The following is a 20,778-nucleotide window of genomic DNA, read 5'->3' as shown; positions in this document are numbered from 1 at the left end:
CGTGCCAGTAAAACTACCGACACGAGGCTGTCGTATTTGAGCACCTTCAAATACCACCGGACTGACCCAAGATCGAACCTGCCAAGTTGGGGTTAGAAGGCTAGCGCCTTAACCGTCTGAGCCACTCAGCCCGGCAGTGTAGAAGTGGGCTCATCAGTTGGATTGCTACACCTTTCCAAGACGCTGGCAGCTAGTGCGCCGTTGAGACGCCAGTGCAAGCCTCTCATGTATGACAATGCAGTGACAGTGCACTAGGGGAAGCATGTGCCTCCACTTTTATAAATGCCTGCCTTTGGCCTTTATATCTAAAATAAGGTCCCTAGAAGGAAATCATAATTTAATTTCGTCGATTGCAAATGTTAAAACATTAAGCTCTTTAGACTTTTCCAATCGTGAAATTACCAGCATTTCGCCCCAGTGTAGAAGTAGGCTCATCAGTTGGATTGCTACACCTTTCCAATGAAATATTTTTCTCGCCTATCATTTAAATTAATTATAAAAGGAGGACAATCAATATTTGTAGCTGGCACAACCCGTGTGTAATTTATTTCAGATCCTGTACTGACTGTGTGGTCCAGACCAGACCAAAAGCTAATGAATTTAAAAAGAAATCATAGTACAGGCGTGTGTGATCGTGTCTATAAATGTAACAACATAATACGGATCGTATGTCTATAAGTGTAACAACATAATACTTTGATGTGAGTTATTAATTGTCTTCATACAGCATATAATAGACTATGATCGTGTGTCTATAAATGTAACATCATAACACTCTGATATGAATTATTAATTGTCTTCATACAACATATAGTAGACTATGCTTATAAAATTGGAAGTAAAACATTACAGACATCAAGCACCTTGATATGGGTTCGAACCTCCAACGTCCGCACCCCGAGTATGGTTTCCTGTGGTTACAAATTGTCACACTACAAGCTGAGACTGTATCTTAAGCCATTACCATTACAATCTTAGCACGTTCCCTTCCTTCTGCCACCGAAGTCCTATATGACTTAGAGCGACCAGAAAGTACCTTCAACCGAACAAGTTGGCCACGTAGTTAGGGTCGCACAGCTGTGAGCTTGCGTTCGGGATATAGTGGGCTCGAACCCCACTGTCGGCAACCCTGAAGGTGGTTTGCCATGGCTTCCCATTTTCACACCAGGCAAATGCACGTTAATTAATGCCACGGCCGTTTTCTGTTCACTTTTAACCCTTTCCTATCCCATCGTCGCTATAAGACCTATCTGTATCGGTGCGAGGTAAAACAAATTGTAAAAGTTGGGCTGAGTGGTTCAGACGGTTCAGGCGCTGGCCTTATGATACCAACCTGACAGGTTCGATCCTGGCTCAGCCCGGTGATATTTGAAGGTGCTCTGATACGTCAGCCTCTTGTCGGTAGATTTACTGGCAGGTAAATGAACTCCTGCGGGACAAAATTCCGCCGCCTCGGCGTTTCCGAAAACCATAAAAGTGGTTAGTGGGACGTAAAATAAATAAATAAATAAATAAATAAATAAATAAATAATAATAATAATAATAATAATAATAATAATAATGACTGTTGTCTACGTCATCGTTACCTGTAGTGTCAAAAGAAGTTCCATGTTTAATGCCCATACTATTAATCTCCGCGAAACATAACTCTCAGAAACTCCGATATTTCAAGAAAGTAACATGAAAAACACAATATGTCTCCGTATTTAGCATCGATCTCCATATAAAAATGTACACAATGACCACAAATTCACAACTTTGGCTTTGTACTTTTGTTTGAAAGCATTTTCGTTTACTTCTTTTTAACAGTGTGTAATAATAATAATAATAATAATAATAATAATAATAATAATAATAATAACAATAATAATAATAATAATAATAATAATAATAATATTCCATCCATATTATTATTATTATTATTATTATTATTATTATTATTATTATTATTATTATTATTATAGCCGCACCGTCTCAGAGAGGCCTAAGGCAACGATAGAATAGGACAGGGATAGAACTAAGAAGGAAGCGACAGTCCCAGAAATTGCCTGATATGAACATGGTAAACCACGGAAAACCATCATTAGGGCTGCCGACAGAGGAGATCGAACCCACCACCCTTATAATTTAATCTCACAGTTAAGTGACACGAACCGTGAAGCCAACTCGCTCGGTACAATTCTTCTTCTCCTGCTTCTTATTCTTCTTCTTAGCCATACTGTATTGAATTATTGAATTATTGTACTGCAATGTTTTATCTCCCCACAGCCATAGCTAGTTATTTTGACTGGCACTCTATAACGGACCAAAAAGAAGTGGGAGAAGTACAGCAGTGATCTATTTCCTTTAAGGAAGGAATTCCTAACGTGTGTAGTGTCGTTGAGGGACTTTAAACCACTTGCTAGTCTGACATCAAAGTGGGGTTGAATTGTTGGATATATATTATAACAAGCAGTAAATAAGACTCGTCAAGATCCAAGACCCACAGGTGGTTCTCTCAACTACTCTACTATTTAAATGGGGAACACCGGTTTTTAAAAGCATGGTCAACTTTGGCAGGTGGTCGACTTCACAGCTTTTAGTGTTTTTCTAACTAACAGGATGGCAATGTTCTTATTGCTGTAGTTTCATCAGCCTTTGTTTATTTATCATGTGTATGAAATCTATAACCTAAGCTGCGTAGTGTGTGTTTTGGTAAGTGAATTTGTAATAAAATACATGCAACTGGAATAACTGTAGCAATGCTTTAAAAATGTACGTGTTGACTTGAAATGGAAATGGTTCCAGATCTGTTAGGTTTTCCCCTACTATTTTCGAGGGGACACTCGAGTTGGTTCCCTCGTAAATAAATTATTCTTCTTATTATTATTGAAGTGTTTTCTTCCCACTTTAACTGACTGATGGCTGTCTACTGCTACTCCAGTAGGTATGGTTAAGAACGTTGTTATACCGTGTCGAAATGAATTCCCTGTTTTCGAGGTAAAATAAGTAAGTCACACCGTATTCACTTCGGTGGAAAAACCAGGTAAGTTCGCACCAGACGTTTGTTCCTATTGGATCGAAAATAAAATCTCTTTTTTCTATTTTGCCTACAAGCCTCGGTTTGTATTTATCTCCCATAGCATTTGCAATACTAATTTTCTGCTCATTCCCATTTTCTCTCGGAGTTTGACAAGGAGCTGCATTGAGTATAATATGAAAATTAACATTTAAAGATTACGCTGTTGTCGGTAGGAAAAGAATCTATGAGGACCGAATGACAGGTAAAGAATACGAAACTTGAACAGGTGGATCATTTCTAGTAGTATTTTTAGGATGTGTATTCTCCCAGGATGTTCGAATAGCCTACTGCGTGTAACTGAATCAATGTCCAGAAAAGCAAATACCGTAAGCTGTCACTTGCAATGAACGTTATTCTGCAAAGTAGATACGAGTTTTCGGAGTTTTACAGATCAGATTTGCTAATTTGTACAGAAAAATGAACTTTAAACGCGTTATACTGTAGGAATGCGTAAATACTTCATGAAAATATGCAATTCTATAGTGCGGCACAATAAGGTTGATTTTCCTTTCTATATTGGCATAGGAAAATAAACGCAATGAATATTGTTCTGATGAACTGCATATCCATGTGTGGGTGGGAGCGTGACCAGTCTTAAGGAAAATAATGGGTAGGAAGAGCATTGTGGGATACGAGATATTGCTCGCGCACCGTCGATATATGAAAGTAACGAGAACGAACGCTGTAGGAAACAGGTGGGATTAATGGCAGGAGGGTACTCGAAATGAGGATATAAAAGGCTAACTACGGAAGTAAGTCGATGAAAGAATCTGTATATATACTGTAATCTGACCGCCGACGAGGTAATGATTGGTGACTGAAGAGGGACAGGTTACCTAGGAAAAGGATTTGGACAGGAGAGTAATAAAAGTAGAGGGGATACCAAGGTGACCATGGTTAGACTTGGTTTTAATTGTTTAGTGTGGAAGTAAATCTGGCCACAGTTAGTTGTTGGATTGTGGACACGCTTTGTTAATTCACAAAGGGTTGCAGACTGAATACTGAAACGATGCACGTATATACGTCTTTTTCCTTTCTTGAAATCTTGACAATTTGGACTTACATGGTTCCTGTGTCCATCCCTATAATTCATACCTGATCATTCCTTTTAAACATTTCACCTTACATCCTTTGTTGTCTACGTTCCATAGGTAAGTCTTCCTAATAGGTAGAGTTACCCTGCACGACACACCGGGACGGAAGTGCGCTCAGCGTCTCAGGAAGTGGAGAAAAAAGGTAAGGAAAAAACAAAAAAACAAGAGACGATCACTCTTCTCCGGTGTGTGCCATGTGCAGGACAGCAGGTGCGCACATCTTCCACAACTGACTGGGCTGAAGTCTAGCATCTTGCCCTCCTCGACCCTTCTACTATGCTCTTTCTCCTTTCCTTCTCTCTTTCTCTCTGTTTGTCTAACCCTCATGAAATAACAATTTCAAACGGCAAGTAGACAGAAGAATTCTCATCGTTTGAATGTAGTGATGGCTTGTTGGCTCGAGCACCTGTGTGGTAGGCTGATGGGGAGGGCTGCCATGTCGTTCCGGTTGCAGAACAAGAGTAGTTTTAAAATAATGCCCTACTTCTTCTTCCGGACTGTTTATTGGGGGTCGGCAATTGATACGGATAAGGCCCAGTTATACGACCAGATGCCCTTCCTGGATGGATGTATTTACTATTGTGTTTTACCTTAGGTGGTTGGTAGTGTGATAAGTTGTATGTTCCCGAGCTGGAGGAGTTTCTCATACACAGATAAAAATCCTATGCCTGGCCGGGAATCGAATCCGCAGATCTTTGAACCTAAGGCCAGTTCGCTATTAAGCTAAGAATACAGACTACTCTACTTATCGTTGATCTCAAATAGAGATTCAGACGTCATTGCAGTAAATCTTTATTAAGGATGGACATTTCTGAGTTCCGTATCTGGACAGTAGGATTCGGGATAGGCCTATAAACGTGTTCGATCTCCACCATCAGTTGGATTTCTTCGAAATTAAAAATCAAGCGTGTAGTTTTACGTGACTATTGACATCGTGATCAGAACTACGGGACCTCCAGTTTCACGTTCAAGCCGAACCAAAAGGTTGTGATCTTTCGCATTTCAAAAATTCCACATACCTCGGTCGGGATTCGAAGCGCCTTGGTGAGAATTCAGACTATCAGGTCACACTTCTTAGAAATAGAACAAATACATTATAACAAGCAGCGACACATTTTCTGTACTTTGTAATTTTAGTACAATTTCGTGAGATTTAAAGTGATTGGTGACAGACATTAAGTAATTGAAGATATCTGCCAAGTACTGATGTAAATAGAATGACTAAGAACTTTTGAAGGACCCGGGTGTGATATCCGAGTGGCTTAGTCCACTGTCTTCTCACCAAGGTGGCCGCCGTTTTATTCTCGGTCAATGCATGTGGGATTTGTCTTTCGCATTCTACGTTGGTCGTCCCGTGGCGATGGTCATATAGAATTACAACCTTGGCTTTTACTTTCGTTTGACTAGATTCATGTTATTTTTATTCTTATTTATCTGTTTACCCTCCAGGGCGGGTTTTTCTCTCGGACTCAGCGAGGGGTCCCACCTCTACCGCTTCAAGGGCAGTGTTCTGAAGCTTCAGACTCTGGGTCGGCGGATACAACTGGGGAGGTTGACCAGTACCTCACCCAGGCGGCCTCACCTGCTGTGCTGAACAGAGGCCTTGTGGGGGGTTGGGAAGATTGGAAGGGATAGACAAGGAAGAGGGAAGGAAGCGGCCATGGCTTTAAGTTAGGTACCATCCCGGCATTTGCCTGGAGGAGAAGTGGGAAACCACGGAAAACCACTTCCAAAATGGATGAGGTGGGAATGGAACCTATCTCTACTCAGTTGACCTTCCGAGGTTGAGTGGACCCCGTTGCAGCCCTCGTACTACTTTTCAAATTTCGTGGCAGAGCCGGGAATCGAACCAGAGAGGCGGACCACAGAGGCGGACTGTTATTTTTCTACGGAAATGTATTATGGGTATTAAATTCATTGTTGTTGTTGCTTATTCCCATGTGCTTGAATACCATTGTCTACAACTTCATGTAGGCCTAATCATTACGTGTTAGTACATCAGTCCCTCGTTATATTAAGCCTGAGAGGAAGAGGAATAATGATGGTTACAACTATTCTGTTTTCAGTTCTCAGTATTTTCCATTCAACACCATGTTAATTATAAATATTTCTCAAGATATTTTCCAGTGGATTCCCATTTTCATATCAGGCAAGTACTCCGGCTGTTCCTTAATTAAGGCCACGGTCGTTTTCTACCCATTCCCAGCACTTCCCTACCATATCGTCGCTGAAAAAATTCAAAGAAAAAACAGCTCGATTTGCTCTGGGCGACTTCCGACAAAACAGTAGCATTACAAACATGTTGCAAAGTTTGAGATGGAAAGAATTTGGAGAAAGGAGACGAGCTGCTCGACTAAGTGGTATGTTCCGAGCTGTCAGTGGAGAGATGGCGTGGGAGGACATCAGTAGACGAAAAAGTTTGAGTGGTTTCTTTAAAAGTAGGAAAGATCGCAATATGAAGATAAAGTTGTAATTCAAGAGGACAAATTGGGGCAAATATTCGTTTATAGGAAGGGGAGTTAGGGATTGGAATAACTTACCAAGGGAAATGTTCAATAATTTTCCAATTTCTTTGCGATCATTTAAGAAAAGGCTAGGAAAACAACAGATAAGGAATCTGCCACCTGGGCGACTGACCTAAATGCAGATCAGGATTGATTGATTGATTGATTGATTGATTTATTGATTGATTGATTGATTGATTGATTGATTGATTGATTGATTGATTGATTGATTGAAAACTTTTCTGAATATGTGCGACGTTAAGACAGATAAATGAAACAACACCGGTCTAATTAAGACGTTCGAAACTTCTAGTTCCTGGTAAAATATAAACAAAAGCATGGTTTACAAATGAGAATTTTTCGTTGATCCCATTGTCGCGATAAGACCTGAGTCGGTATGACGTATAGCAGATTGAAAAAAAAGTTCTCACTTTCGTATCAATCTTAACCAGCCTCGTAGGTGTATGGGTAGTACGCCTGTCTCTTACCTGGAGGCTAAAGGTTCTATTCTCGGTCATTATCTGGATTTTAATTCTGGATTGAAGGCTGCAACGTGGTTCACTCAGTTTCGCGAGGCCAACTGAGGAGATGTTGTACGAGAGGTAGCGCGAAAATCAAGCAGGACGGCTAAGGATATCTTCCCATTGACCACGTAGCACTCCAGTATTTGCAGGCAATCTAGCAGGTACAAGCCAAAGTCCTACTAGGCTGTTGCACCACGGATATTTGTATCAGTCTTCAGAAATAAAATAAAATATGCCGAGTGAGTTGGCCATGCGGTTAGGGGCGCGCAGTTGTAAGGTTGCATTTGGGAGATTTATTATTTATTTATCGTATGGCATACACGGACATTATTTATAATTCTACATCAAGATTACAAATGTATTGTAGGAAGAAGTCTCTTAATTCTCCACTGTAAGATGTTTGTGGCCATTCTTGAACTAAGTGCCTAACAGTCTGTCTTACATCGCCACACTCGTAACATGGTGAAGGTATTTTCCTCCACTTGTACGGGAGATCCCCACATACACCATGATTGGTCCGAATTCAATTTACGAGTAATTTCAACCAGATCTTTCTAGGTTGAATGAACCCTGGCACCTTCTCAGTTATGCAGGGCATTTCTGAACTCTCTGGAGGGGCAAACAATTTCCAATCATAAGACCATCTCTCAGCCAGATTGAATTTGTTAGCTACGAGGTTCTCCGCTGTGCATAGCTGGATGTCTTGAACGTACTCGTTTCACATGTAGATCGGCAACGTCACCATGAATAGGTAGTTATTTGTTAGTCTGGATCTTCCGATATTCTCTTATCAGAATGTTGTATCGCCGTAAATGAGATGGAGGGATGCGGTTGAGAATAGGGAGCCATTGTGTGAGAGTTGACATAATTATTCCTGTAATCATGCGCATGGTATTATTCAGTTTTACATCTATTAATCTTACATGAGGACTGTTTATCCACATCAAAGCACAATAATCAGCGACAGAATGAACTAAACCTAAAGTTGAGCAACGGAGAGTAGTTGCACTGGCACCCCAAGTGGTACCGAATAATTTCCGCAGGATTTTGTTTCTTGTCTTCATTTTGGCAGCAGTCGGTCTTAGATGTTCTTTGAATGACAGTATTCTGTCCAGTGTTACACCCAAATATTTGGAATGTCTGTCGTGGCGAAGGAGGGTGTTATTAAAGTAAACTGCAAGTTCCCTTGTTGCCAATTTAATGTTCAGGTGGAAACAAGCAACTTCGGTCTTAGTTGTAACTTACTTGCTTGAAGTTTGCATTTTCGGAAGTAGTGTCCCAGAACAGAGAGATCATTTGTCAGCATCTCTTATGTTCTCTCAAAACATGGATCTCTAGCAGCAATTGCCCGGTCATCAGCATATCCAAACTTCCTGGATTTTATGAAGGGTAAATCTGATGTATACAGGCTGAACAGGAGTGGGGCAAGCAACGATCCTTGAGGAAGTCTAATTTATTTGGCTTGCTGATTTCACTGCCAGTGATGACCTGGAAACTTCTATCATGCAACATGTTGCTTACAAGAGATAACCTGAAGTAGTTTGTAAATAACACCCTCTCTCCAAACAGAATCATATGCTGTCTTAAGGTCTATGAATGCCACAGACGTCTTTTGGCTATTCTGGAACCCTGCATCAATGTAGATGTTTAATGAGAGTACTGGGTCCGTGCAGCTCCGTTGTGGTCTGAATCCTGCTTGTTCTATGGGAATTACCTCAAGCAATTTTGAGGCGTTTCTTTTCAGGATTAGTCTGTCAATTAATTTGTAGCATACACTCAACAGTAAGATAGGTCTATAGCTATCTGGTCTGTCACTGCGTTTCCCAGGCTTCAATATGGCTGAGATCTTCGTCAATGTAAACAAACGAGGTAGCTTGCCAGTCTGAAAAATATTAGTGTCTAGCTTGGATAGCCAATGTCGAGCGTGTCTGAAACAATTTCAGTAGAATTCTGGATGTATTCCGTCAAACTTTGGTACCTTACCGCATTTGACGTCTGTCAGAGCTGTATCAATGTCCTTGGTGGTGAAGGGTCTAGTATATTCTGAACCAGAATTACTTGTGGCTTTTAGGTTGGCCAGCTCTTTCTTGATATATTTTGTGTGTTTTCTGTCTCTAGCTGTTCGAGACATAGAAGCTATATGGGTAGCAATCATTTTCGGGGTGACAGTTTGACTTCCACGAGCGATTAGAGTTTTCTGAGGAGTGACCAAGCTTTTCTGCTGGATTTAAGTTAATAGATTCCACAGTTTCAGCCCACTTTTCCTTCCGAGCGTTATCAAGGCTATTAAGTAATTCTTCTGCAATTTCTTGTTCACCACAGGTCAAGAACTATTGGTACAGCTTTTCACTTATGTCTGTCCATCCAGGAACATATGCCTTCCTTGGAATGTGTTTTTGGCTATGTCGATTACAGCTCCTACAAATCTCCCATAATTGTCACTTGTTGGTGGTATCCATCGGACACATTTATGTAGTTCTTCTGAGAAAGCTCTCCAGTCTGCTTTCTTGAAGTTCTAGCATAGGCAAAGATATGAAGTCGCGAGAGGAATCTATATTCCAAGTTCAAGATAAACTGGGTGGTGTTGACTGGGCGGTATTGACTGTGCGGAAAAGCTAGAAGAACTTTCCACGTAGCACATAAAGGCCGATAGTTGTTGTCAGTGGATACAAAAACCAGATCCGGGTTACGAAGGTCGATCAAATATAAACGGGATTTTTGTTTCAGAACATCAACAGTTCGTAGGACTGGCCCCGAGCTTCTGCTATGCTTAGGCGTGACCGTTAGGAGTGGGAGAGCTGCTGTTAGATATTTCGCGCCGTTTCGTCAGTAACGCTCACGATGTCGGAGCAACAGGTGCATCCTCCACTTCGCAACGCATAATTATAAAATGTCTTGCTCGTGAAGGAGTTACAGCGGCGGAAATTTTCCAGAGATTGACTCGACAGTTCGGTGATCAAACATTGTCAGGGACGCGTGTGTTTCCCTGGCATTAGAAGTTCAAGGAGGGACGAGAACGTGTGGAAAATCAGAAACACGATAGCCGTCCTCGGGCCAACATTACAGACGGAAACATTCGTGCGGTTAAAGGCATTATTGACCACGATCGACGGGCGAGAGTATCAGAAATTGCAGAACAAGTCGGAATCAGTTATGGAAGCTGTCAAGCAATCATCACAAACGACCTACAGTTCAGTAAAGTGTGTTACAGATGGATCCCTCGCCTTTAGACCGAAAATCTGAAGTTGAGACGTTTGGAGGTCTGTCAGAGGCTTACAGCAAGGTTTGCGGATGCATTTTTGAGACGGATCGTCACCTGCGACGAAACATGAGTCCACCACTACACTGGCGAATCCAAACAAGCCAGTAAGAAGTGGGGGAGGAAAGGGGAGGTAGCACCAGTGAAAGCAAAGACTCGACTGTCAGCTGGCAAGGTTCTTGCAACCGTTTTTTCGATCGGCGGGGCATTTTGCTGATTGTAATTTTGCATGAGTGACGCACAATCATTTCTACTTACCACTGCGAGCTGTTGAACACGGCGAGGGTAGCATATCGTCGCAAAAGACGAGTCCAACCGATTCGACAGGTCAGCCTCCTCCACGACAATGCGCGGCCCCACACTGCAGTCCTAACTGTCCCTAAACTACAGGAAATGCACGGGACTACACTTGATCATACTCCTTACAGCCCGGACTCAACGCCCTTCGATTTACATTTGTTCGGACCGCTTACAGAAGCTCTAGGAGGGCAACGATTTGAAGGTGACGAGAGTGTGGAAGACTTCGTGCGCAATTGGCTGGTGACACGACCCTGTTCTTTTTACGATGAGGGCATCAAAAAGCTGCCCTTACGCTGGGAGAAATGTATTTCCAATGCAGGAAACTATGTGGAAAAATAAATTGGAATTGCCTTGTGTTTTTCAATAAATGAATTTAAAATAAAAATAAAATCCTGTTTATATTTGATCCCCCCTCGTATATTTCTGTTTCCATGCAGCTGATCTAAATGTGCCTCTATTTTTAGCATCACACAAGATGGATGTTATGTTCCTCAGCCCAACTCATGAGATTATCTCCATTGACATCAGAGGTAGCATACTTCCATTCCTTATGATGGCTATCAAAATCGCTTATATAGACAGCAGGCTGGTCTTGCACTTGAAGGACTTAAGGTGGCCATGAAGAGACTGGAGGCTTATAAACGTTAGTAACGACGATTCCACCGATCTTTATGTCAATTGTATGAATGTTGGCATCGTTATTGTTCAACAGCGAATGGTGCTCCACACAAAGATGGCTACACTATATGGTATGTTGCGCCGATTATATCATATCCTGCTATTCGCCCTCTTAATCGCAGTTGGTCTTCTTCTGCAATAGAAGCTACTTGAATGACAACCACATCAATTTTCCACATAATAAGAATTTTGACAGTTATTGGCACTTAGATTTAGGCTACTTATGCCTTCTACTTTTAGTTGATAAATTCTGAGTGTAGGTACTATACACTTTCTGTTAGCTTGTTGTTGGTTCTGAAAAGGACCTTTTACATCATGCTTTTTCATTTTCATGTTTGATAGCCAGGGGATCACAAGGATAGTCTGACTGCCTGATCGCTATTGCTCGTTTAGCACCACCCGGGGGTTAAGTGTAGGGGAATTTAAGGTTATACCTACGGACGTGAGCAACGTTCAGCCTCCATTCGGGAGATAGTGGGTTCGAATACCACTGTCGGCAACTCTGAGGATGGTTTTTCTTTGTTTCCAGTTTTTACATCAGGCAAAATCTGCGGCTGTACCTTAATTAAGGCCACGGCCATTTCCTTCCTTCCCACTCATAGCCTTTCCCTATCCCATCGTCGCCATAAAACCGTCTGTGTCGGTGCGACGTAAAGCAACTTGTAAAAAACACAAAAACAACACGATTCTTTCAAAAATACTACTTCACATAACAGTTCCTCTTAAATGCCTTCTAATTAAAAAAAATAATGGCTGTTATAGGCCTAACTGAAAACTAAGTTCATAAATACTGTGTAGGAGTGCTTAAATATGAAAGTCCGTGCTAGTAAGTTTACTGTCATGTTAAAAAGCTACTTCTCAGAGCAAAATTCCGGCACTCTAGCTTCCCTTAAGATTGATAAGAGTTGGAGAGACATTCAACACACAATACTTATTATTAAACGCCAGCAGTCTATTGTCTTATCCTCGCGAGTGAGACCTTAGTATAAATGAAGCAAGTAGCTATTTTCAGCTTATCACTAGACTCAATGGTGCTATCCTTCTTCTCTTTTTGTGGGGTTTATTTCTGAAACTAAGTGAATTTTCAGGTAAAAATTATATGCGAAGAACCATCGGAACGAGCCTTTACCATCTCGGTTAAAAACCACGAATCCCTCGTTGACTAAAGGAAATTTCCGGCTCCATGGCAGAGTGGTGGGCGTCTTGGGCTTTGGCCGTCGGCGCCTCGGGTTCGAATCCCGGCCGGGGCAAAATATTTTAATCGTAAACGGGTAATTCCTACAGTTGGGGAACTGTCAGTTCGTGTTGTGCCAACATCCCTGTAGCTCATACATCGCACACAACACGCAGTTTCCCATACATGGCAGACGCCTCCCTTCTTGTCGGAGTGTCTACCTTACGAGAGCTGCACCTGGTACTGACATTATTATTATTATTATTATTATTATTATTATTATTATTATTATTATTATTATTATTATTATTACTGAAGGAAAATAAACAATTTAAAGCACAATGTGAAATACATATCTTCCTCGTTGGGCTTTTAACCGAGCCCCCGCAGTGGGTGTGGGGCGGAAGAATAACATCCATGGCATCCCCTGCCTGTCGTACTGTAATAGGTGAATAAAAGGGGCCCCACGGGCTCTTGGGGGGCACGTGAGTTGTCGACCACGGAACCCTTAGCTGAGTTCTGGCATTTATTCCACTTACTCGTGCCAGGTTCCTCACTTTCATCTATCCTATCCGACCTCCCTTGGTCAACTCTTGTTCTCTTCGACCGCGACGGTGTTAGGTTGCGAATCCTAGGGAGTTTCTCATTTTCGCGCCCTTCGTGCCCTTGTCTCCCTTTGGCCAATATCTTCCACTTTTTTCTTCTCATCAGTGTTAATAGAGAATAGTTGCCCAGTTGTACTTCCCCTTAAAACAATAATCACCAGCACCATTTTAACCGAGCTATGATATCAGAAAGTCAGCCAGGATGCTAGCTAGCCGTCATGTAGTGGTGTATTATTGGACTTGACGTAAGTTCCACGCCGTTGCCTAGCAACCTCACCTGAGCGCCATCTCGCTATCATTTATCAGGCCGCCGCACAAAGGCTGCTGTGCTGAGCTGAAAGTCAATTACGGTAGCGGCAGGTCGCCCCAGCCTCACGTGACTTGAGCCATCATCTCCTAGCCATTAGCGAGGGAGAGCGCCCCGCCCTACACAGGAGCCAGTCTGCGGCCCGCAACCCAGACTTTCTCTCTCACACAAATTCAATAGCAGTACCTTATTAATGGAGATGGTATTTTCATCTAAAAATATAAAATTATGATTTTATTTATACATTTGAATTGTGTGTTTCATACTTCTTTTTCATCCTGGATTAGGTTTACTAATGTCGAAAGTAGTTTCAGATCATTTTTTGTCTCTCTCTTATCAGTTTGTTACGGTATCACAGGTAAATGGCTAAAACAGAATTTCTCGAAAATCGGCCAGAAGTAGCCTGCTGCTTAGTATTATTTGACAAGTATACAGTGGTCCACCTCTGTGATGTAGTGGTTAGTGTGATTAGCTGCCGCCCCCGGAGGCTCGGGTTCGAAATTTGAAAAGTGGTATGAGGACTGGAAAGGGGTCCACTCAGCCTGAGTAGAGCGGAGTTCGATTCCCACCTCAGCCATCCTCGAAGTGGTTTTCCGTGGATCCCCACTTCTCCTCCAGGTATATACGAGGATGGTACCTAACTTAAGGCCATGGCCGCTTCCGTCCCTCTCCCTTGCCCATCGCTTCCAATCTTCCCATCCCCACCCCCCTACACACACAGCTAATGCTCAGCATAGCAGATGAGGACGCCTGGGCGACGTACTGGTCCTCCTCCTAAGGTGTATCCCCGACCCACAGTCTCATGCTCCAGGACATTTCCTTTGAAGCGGTAGAGGTGGGATCCTTCGCTTAGTCCGAGGGAAAATCCAATCCTGGATGGTAAATGGAAAGAGAGAAAGAAAGAAAGAGAGAAATAAATAAATAAATAAATAAATTAAATAAATAAATAAATAAATAAATAAATAAATAAAGAAAGAAAGAAAGAAAGAAAGTATACAGTGATGTGGGAACATTAAGGGGATCAAAGCAGGAAATTTCAAATTTCTCCTTTAATATTAGCTGTGGAGCCTCCGTGGGTCAGACGGCAGCGCGTCGGCCTCTCAACGCTGGATACCGTGGTTCAAATCCCAGTCACTCTATGTGAGATTTGTGCTGGACAAAGCGGAGCGGGACAGGTTTTTCTCCACGTACTCCGGTTTTCCCTGTCATCTTTCATTCCAGCAACACTCTCCATTCTCATTTCATACCATCTATCAATCATTAATAAACCACTTTGGGAGTGGCAACCCCATCGTACTAACAGCCTATATCTGACTCATTCATTACATCCCTGACCCGGTCAATGACCGGAAAACATGTTATAGGTTTTCAATATTAGCTGTGTCGATACACTACAAATGAAAATGGTGTAAAATATTCTTCTTTTCCTACCGCTTTTCCCATAATTGTGGGGTCGCGGGTGCGAACTGCGTCGCACATGGGGATTTGCCCCTGTTTTACGGCCGGCTGCCCTTCCTGACACCAACCCTATATGGAGGGATGTAATCACTATTGCGTGTTTATCTGGTGGTTGGTAGTGTGGTGTGTTGGGTGAATATGAAGGGGAGAGTGTTGGAACAGACACAAACACCCAGTCCCCGATGCAGAAGAATTAATCAGAAGCGATTAAAATAACCGACCCGGCCGGGAATCGAACCCAGGGCCCTCTGAACCGAAGGCTTCAACTCTGACCATTCAGCCAACGAGTCGGACAAAATGGTGTAAAATATAATTTCTGATGTTTTATATGTTATGAGTTTTTTACCGTGCGAGGAATTCGTGATGATTACATTTCACATAACTTTCTAGGAAATTATACCTCTATTTAAAAACTGTACATTACAAAAGTTATAGGACTCAATTTCCAATCGTTTACGTCTTACGCATGTTTTCAATGTGGACTGTGATAATGGAGGTATTCACTCACTTAGATGTCTTTCCCCTGTGGATGGGGTCGGTAGAATTCATCGACGGCCACTCCTGCCTGTCATAAGAGACGACGAAAAGGGGAACCAAGGGCTCTCAATTGGAGATCCTTGATTGAAAACCATGGGTTCCCTACCTTGCTTCCAGCTACTTTTGTCAGGCTCCTCACTGTCTCCCTTCCTGTCATACCTTACTTGGTCAACTCTTGTTGTCTTACGGCACTGACAGTATTAGGTTCGCGAGGCCCAGGGATTCTCTCATTTTCATGCCTTTCGTACTCCTTGTCCTTCTTTGGCATCTTCATTTTGAAGTGCTGAACCCCTTCTGTTTTACCTCTAATTAGTGGTAATAGAGGATGGTTAACTAATTGTACTTACTCACTACCATCACCATCACCGCCAGTTAGATTTACACAGTTAAGTTTCTCAACGTCCGCCTCTGTGGTGTAGTGGCTAGTGTGGTCAGCTGCCACCCCCCGGAGGCCCGGGTTCGATTCCTGGGTCTGCCACGAAATTTGAAAAGTGGTACGAGAGCTGGAACAGGGTCCACTCAGCCTCGGGAGGTCAACTCAGTAGAGGTGGGTTCGATTTCCACCTCAGCCATCTTCGAAGTGGTTTTCCGTGGTTTTCCACTTCTCCTCCAGGCAAATGCCGGGATGGTACCTAACTTAAGGTCACGGTCGCTTCCTTCCCTTTTCCTTGTATATCGCTTCCAATCTTCCCCCACAAGGCCCCTGTTCAGCACAGCAGGTGAGGCCGCCTTGGTGAGGTACTAGTCATCCTCCCCAGTTGTATCCTCCGATCCAGAGTCTGGCACTCCAGGACACTACTCTTGAGGCGGGTAGAGGTGGGATCCCTCTCTGAGTCCGAGGGAAAAACCGACCTTGGAGGGTAAACAGAAGAAAAAGAAGAAGTTTCTCAACAGCGAGCATAGTTGACATGGATAGGCCTGTATTGTTCAATCGCCATGGTAACGAGTTGACTACCGATACTGGGTTGTCGTGAATGTTTTTATGAAGTAAGAATTGAGTAAATAATGAATGGCTTATGTTTTCCGGAAAGGTCGTCCGGATCCATGGCTAAATGGTTAGCGTGCTGGTCTTTGGTTACAGGGATCCCGGGTTCGATTCCCGGCAGGGCCGGGAATTTTAATCATAATTGGTTAATTTCGCTGGCATGGGGGCTGGGTGTATGTGCCGTCTTCATCATAATTTCATCCTCTTCATAACGCGCAGGTCGCCTATGGGAATCAAATCAAAAGACCTGCATCTGGCGAGCTGAACTTGTCCTCGGACACTCCCGGCACTATAAGCCATACGCCATTTCATTTCCGGAAAGGCCTGATAGGCGACCTGGACGTCGTTGAGAATGGGGTCCTATCTATGACGAATGGTAATGCTGAAGACGGCACGAACACCCACGCCCGAGCCATTGGAATTAACCAATGAAGATTAAAATCTCCGACTCCACCGGGGTTTGAATCTGATATCCCTTGGACCAAAAGGCCAGCACGCTAATCATTTAGCCGTGGAGCCGGACTTTTATAAGATAATAAATTACTTACGATTAGGAAAATAATGACGATGAATCAAAGAGGAAAACAAGGAGAAATGATCATTTGCAGAATGAGGAAAATTAAGTAATAAAATATGAGCGGAGAGGAGGAATTAAAGACTCCTTAGCCCTCGAATACCCTAACATCAAGAGCCGGAAGGAACAATTCTCTAAGACGAAGAATATTATCAACAATAACATTACCGTGACCAATTACTGTTAGCTGAGGTGTGCTCTGTCTCTTCTAACGCCATTTATCTCCACTATGCGAGGCTGAGTGACTCAGACGGATGACGCGCTGGCCTTCTGAGCCCAACCTGGCACTTTCGATCCTGGATCAGTTCGGTGGTATTTGAAGGTGCTCAAATACGTCGATCTCGTGTCGGTAGTATACTGGCACGTAAAAAACTCCTGCGGGACAAAATTCCGGCACCTTGGCGTCTCCAAAAACCGTAAAAGTAGTTAGTGGGACGTAAATCCACTTAAAGTATTAAAGTAGATAATTTCTACTAGATAGAATTATTCCTGTAACACTAATCTGTCAATGACGGGTACATATGAGCTAGTTTCAACATAAAAATTAGGTTAACTTCAATGTTGGTTTGAAAAATAAAACTTCGATACAATTTCGCACGTAAACAAAATACGTCTATGGTCCTGCCCCCGCGGCGAAGTCCTCGATCATGTGAAACACCACTCAGTCAATAACCAAGAACAGCCGTGTAAGGTGCCTATTGTAGTGGTTATTGTTTAAAGAGGAAGTATAACTTCGTAATTATCCTAACACTAGTCAGAAGAATATACAGGGTGGCCCACTTAAACCTTTCGCCGCAGATATATCCGGAACAAGAAGAGATTTTGAAAAATGACTTTCACAGGCATGAAGCCAGGGAAGGGGCTAATTAAAGTAAATACTATGAGCCAGTCTAAAACGTACGAATATAGTATTTTCAACATCAACTTACGTTTTTTAAAATGGGCACCCTGTATTATTTCGTGCGCGATTGTTAACATGAAAAATCACATAAGTAACGGCGTTTGTTTCATCGCAATAGGTCAATTACATCCCGAGATATTGCAACGTGAATTTGACGCTTGAGATAAACGAAACGCGCAGTAGTTGCACATCCCGAGTCAAGTGAGAAACTCACGGTCCTCTTACTCGCGATATGATTGCCGTACTACAATGCGTCAGGCGCTGTACTTAATGCTATTTGCACTGTTATCAAGAGGGATGAAAATAAGAGAAGGGTTTCCTGCCACAGCAAAAGGATATGTAAATAACGGTTTCTGTCTTGCGTGTTTTATTTACCTACACAGTACATTGGAGTACTCTGTACTGTACTACTTCAGAATGTACATAAATCATACAGCAAAGTTACTGTAACGAAATTCTCTTATTTTCATCCCTCTTGATAGCAGTGCAAATAGCATTAAGTATAGGGACCGTGCGAATGGCGAGTTGTGCGCTCTTGCGACTACTTCCGAAAACGTTTGATGGGGTAAGCTGCAAGCCGGTTAGCTCATGACGGTGTTAACTGAAAGAATGGAGAGTCGAACGAGTAAAAGTAAACTAAACTTTCACTCATCTCCCTGCAAGGATTGACATTAACATTTATTGTAGGGGACTTCTCCTTCAAATTAAACGAACTAGCCTCGTTGTGTTCACCCTGTTTCATTATGAGACATAAGGTGGGTTTTACAGCATGGTAAGCCTCTCAACGTTGGCCAAAAAAGAGAAAGCAATGTCTCCTCAACCCCTGATAGCGCCTGGGACCGAATAAAATGTATCTTTGTTACTGTTAGTTCTCTGCATTGAAAACTTTGAAGTACGTCAGTGAGCAAAATAAAAAGATAAAAGTGCATACACGTGCCCCTCAAAGTGACATTACCGGTACCCGTAACGACATATTCCGAATTAATGGCAGATAATACTGAAAATAAAACCTTTCCAGTAAGGGAATGGCAGTACACAGGAATTGCTCATGCCTTGAAATTTTCACAGTGATACTTCCTTTAGGAGAATATACAAACATTTCACATAAGTTGATGTTCAAAACATACATGGATATCTGCACTTGGGTGTAGTAGACGTGACTATCTCTAATATTATTGTTGTGTCACATACAAATACGGTACATTGCTCCGTTTCTCTTGAATAATAGGCTTTCCTTTACACGAAAAAGGACACTTAATTTCCAGGAGAGAAAAATCACTGGGATGAAATACTATCCCGTCTGGACTCGAACACAGCAATGGGTGCTCTACTTTGATACATACTCCCACCTGTTTTACAAAACAGTCATTGAGTTTGCAGTACTCAGCCACCGCAAGTTGTTCACTGTACCTACCGTACCTCATCGCAGGTGTGTTAAGGGATGTGGAAATTAGAAATGACCTTGAAAGCTGATCATAACCACCACTTCGCAGTGTCTTAATCTGATCAGCTTGCTGGCTGGCAGATAAGAGTAATTTTCTTTGTTTGAACCATGCAGCACAGCGATATTGAAACCTTGTGTCAAATGCAATTTTGTACATCTGTTCCGTTGTAACTGTTGCACATCTTGAGGCAAGAATTCGAGATAATTCACAGGTTTGATTGATAATTTAACAGCGGATATTTTTGTAACAAAATAGCACCTATGGACTGCATGGGTATTCTGATTTTGTACTTCGTTCAGACACTTGATCAAATCCTCAATTTCGCTACGTTCTACAGCATCATCTATAACGTTTTGTAGAATGGAACTTGCCACCACGTAATTTTCACTCTCACATTCGGCTTTAAGCATATCAGTGAGGGCACACTCAATATGTTTTTACTCGTTGGTACAAACAAGTTTTATTGAAAGTGGTTGATTCTGTTTGTTCAGCAATGTGGACGTATGGTTTCAACAGTTCTGCTATCTTCTCTCCTTTCGAACATAGATACTTACGAGCGCACTTAGGTTTATTTTTTCCATTGCTGCACTATGGTTGTTTTGGAGGAGTCCCTCTCGGAGTCAATAAAGGAACACAAAGCAGCAATGTGCTTACAGCGTTTCGACTGACCTGCTTTGCATCCACAATCACCGTCAACAATGTTCCTGTTACTGTCAGCGTGAAAAAAAAAAAAAAACTTATAATGAGGAATTATTTATCGCATCACCTTTAGGAATTAAATATTTTTCTTATAATCTTTGAACCATCTCATCATTTACAGCTTAATCCGCCTGCGCAGGGGAAGTACACTCAAGAAAAAGTTGTCGCCATGAATTGCGGGTCGGTTGTCCTTCCTCACTCATTATTTATAAAGTGAAATTCTGTCGGGATTTGAACCACAGTCGCCGGAACTTGAAGCAAGCCGCTCGCTACCTCCTTTATAATACAGTAGAATAACTGAGAAAAATTGGCTTGCTTTTACTATGTTAGCTTAGCTGATAGCCTCTGACTTTAGTGACCTTGGTTTGAACCCCAGTGTCACTGAAGTGCGATTTTCAGTTGAAAGAATTGTGTTTCAGGAAAGGCATCCGACCCTAAATTCATGATTACAACTCTTACAGGACTCGGTGTATGCAATGGCCCCGCGCAATGATTCAATAATTTATAACTAAAGTTAATGTGAATAAATAATTAATTAACAATTTCCCGAAGTAGGAATAAAATATAGTAAATACCTTGATTTCAACGTTGTATGGTGACATTAATACTCGTTTCCCTTAGACACTTGCCGTATATTTCTTGCCCTAACCTTTCCTTCGCGTCAAAGACATGG

Source organism: Anabrus simplex, chromosome 6, assembly GCF_040414725.1.
Source record: "Anabrus simplex isolate iqAnaSimp1 chromosome 6, ASM4041472v1, whole genome shotgun sequence".
In the NCBI taxonomy this organism is placed as follows: domain Eukaryota; kingdom Metazoa; phylum Arthropoda; class Insecta; order Orthoptera; family Tettigoniidae; genus Anabrus; species Anabrus simplex.
Note: the sequence above shows the minus strand (reverse complement) of the source record.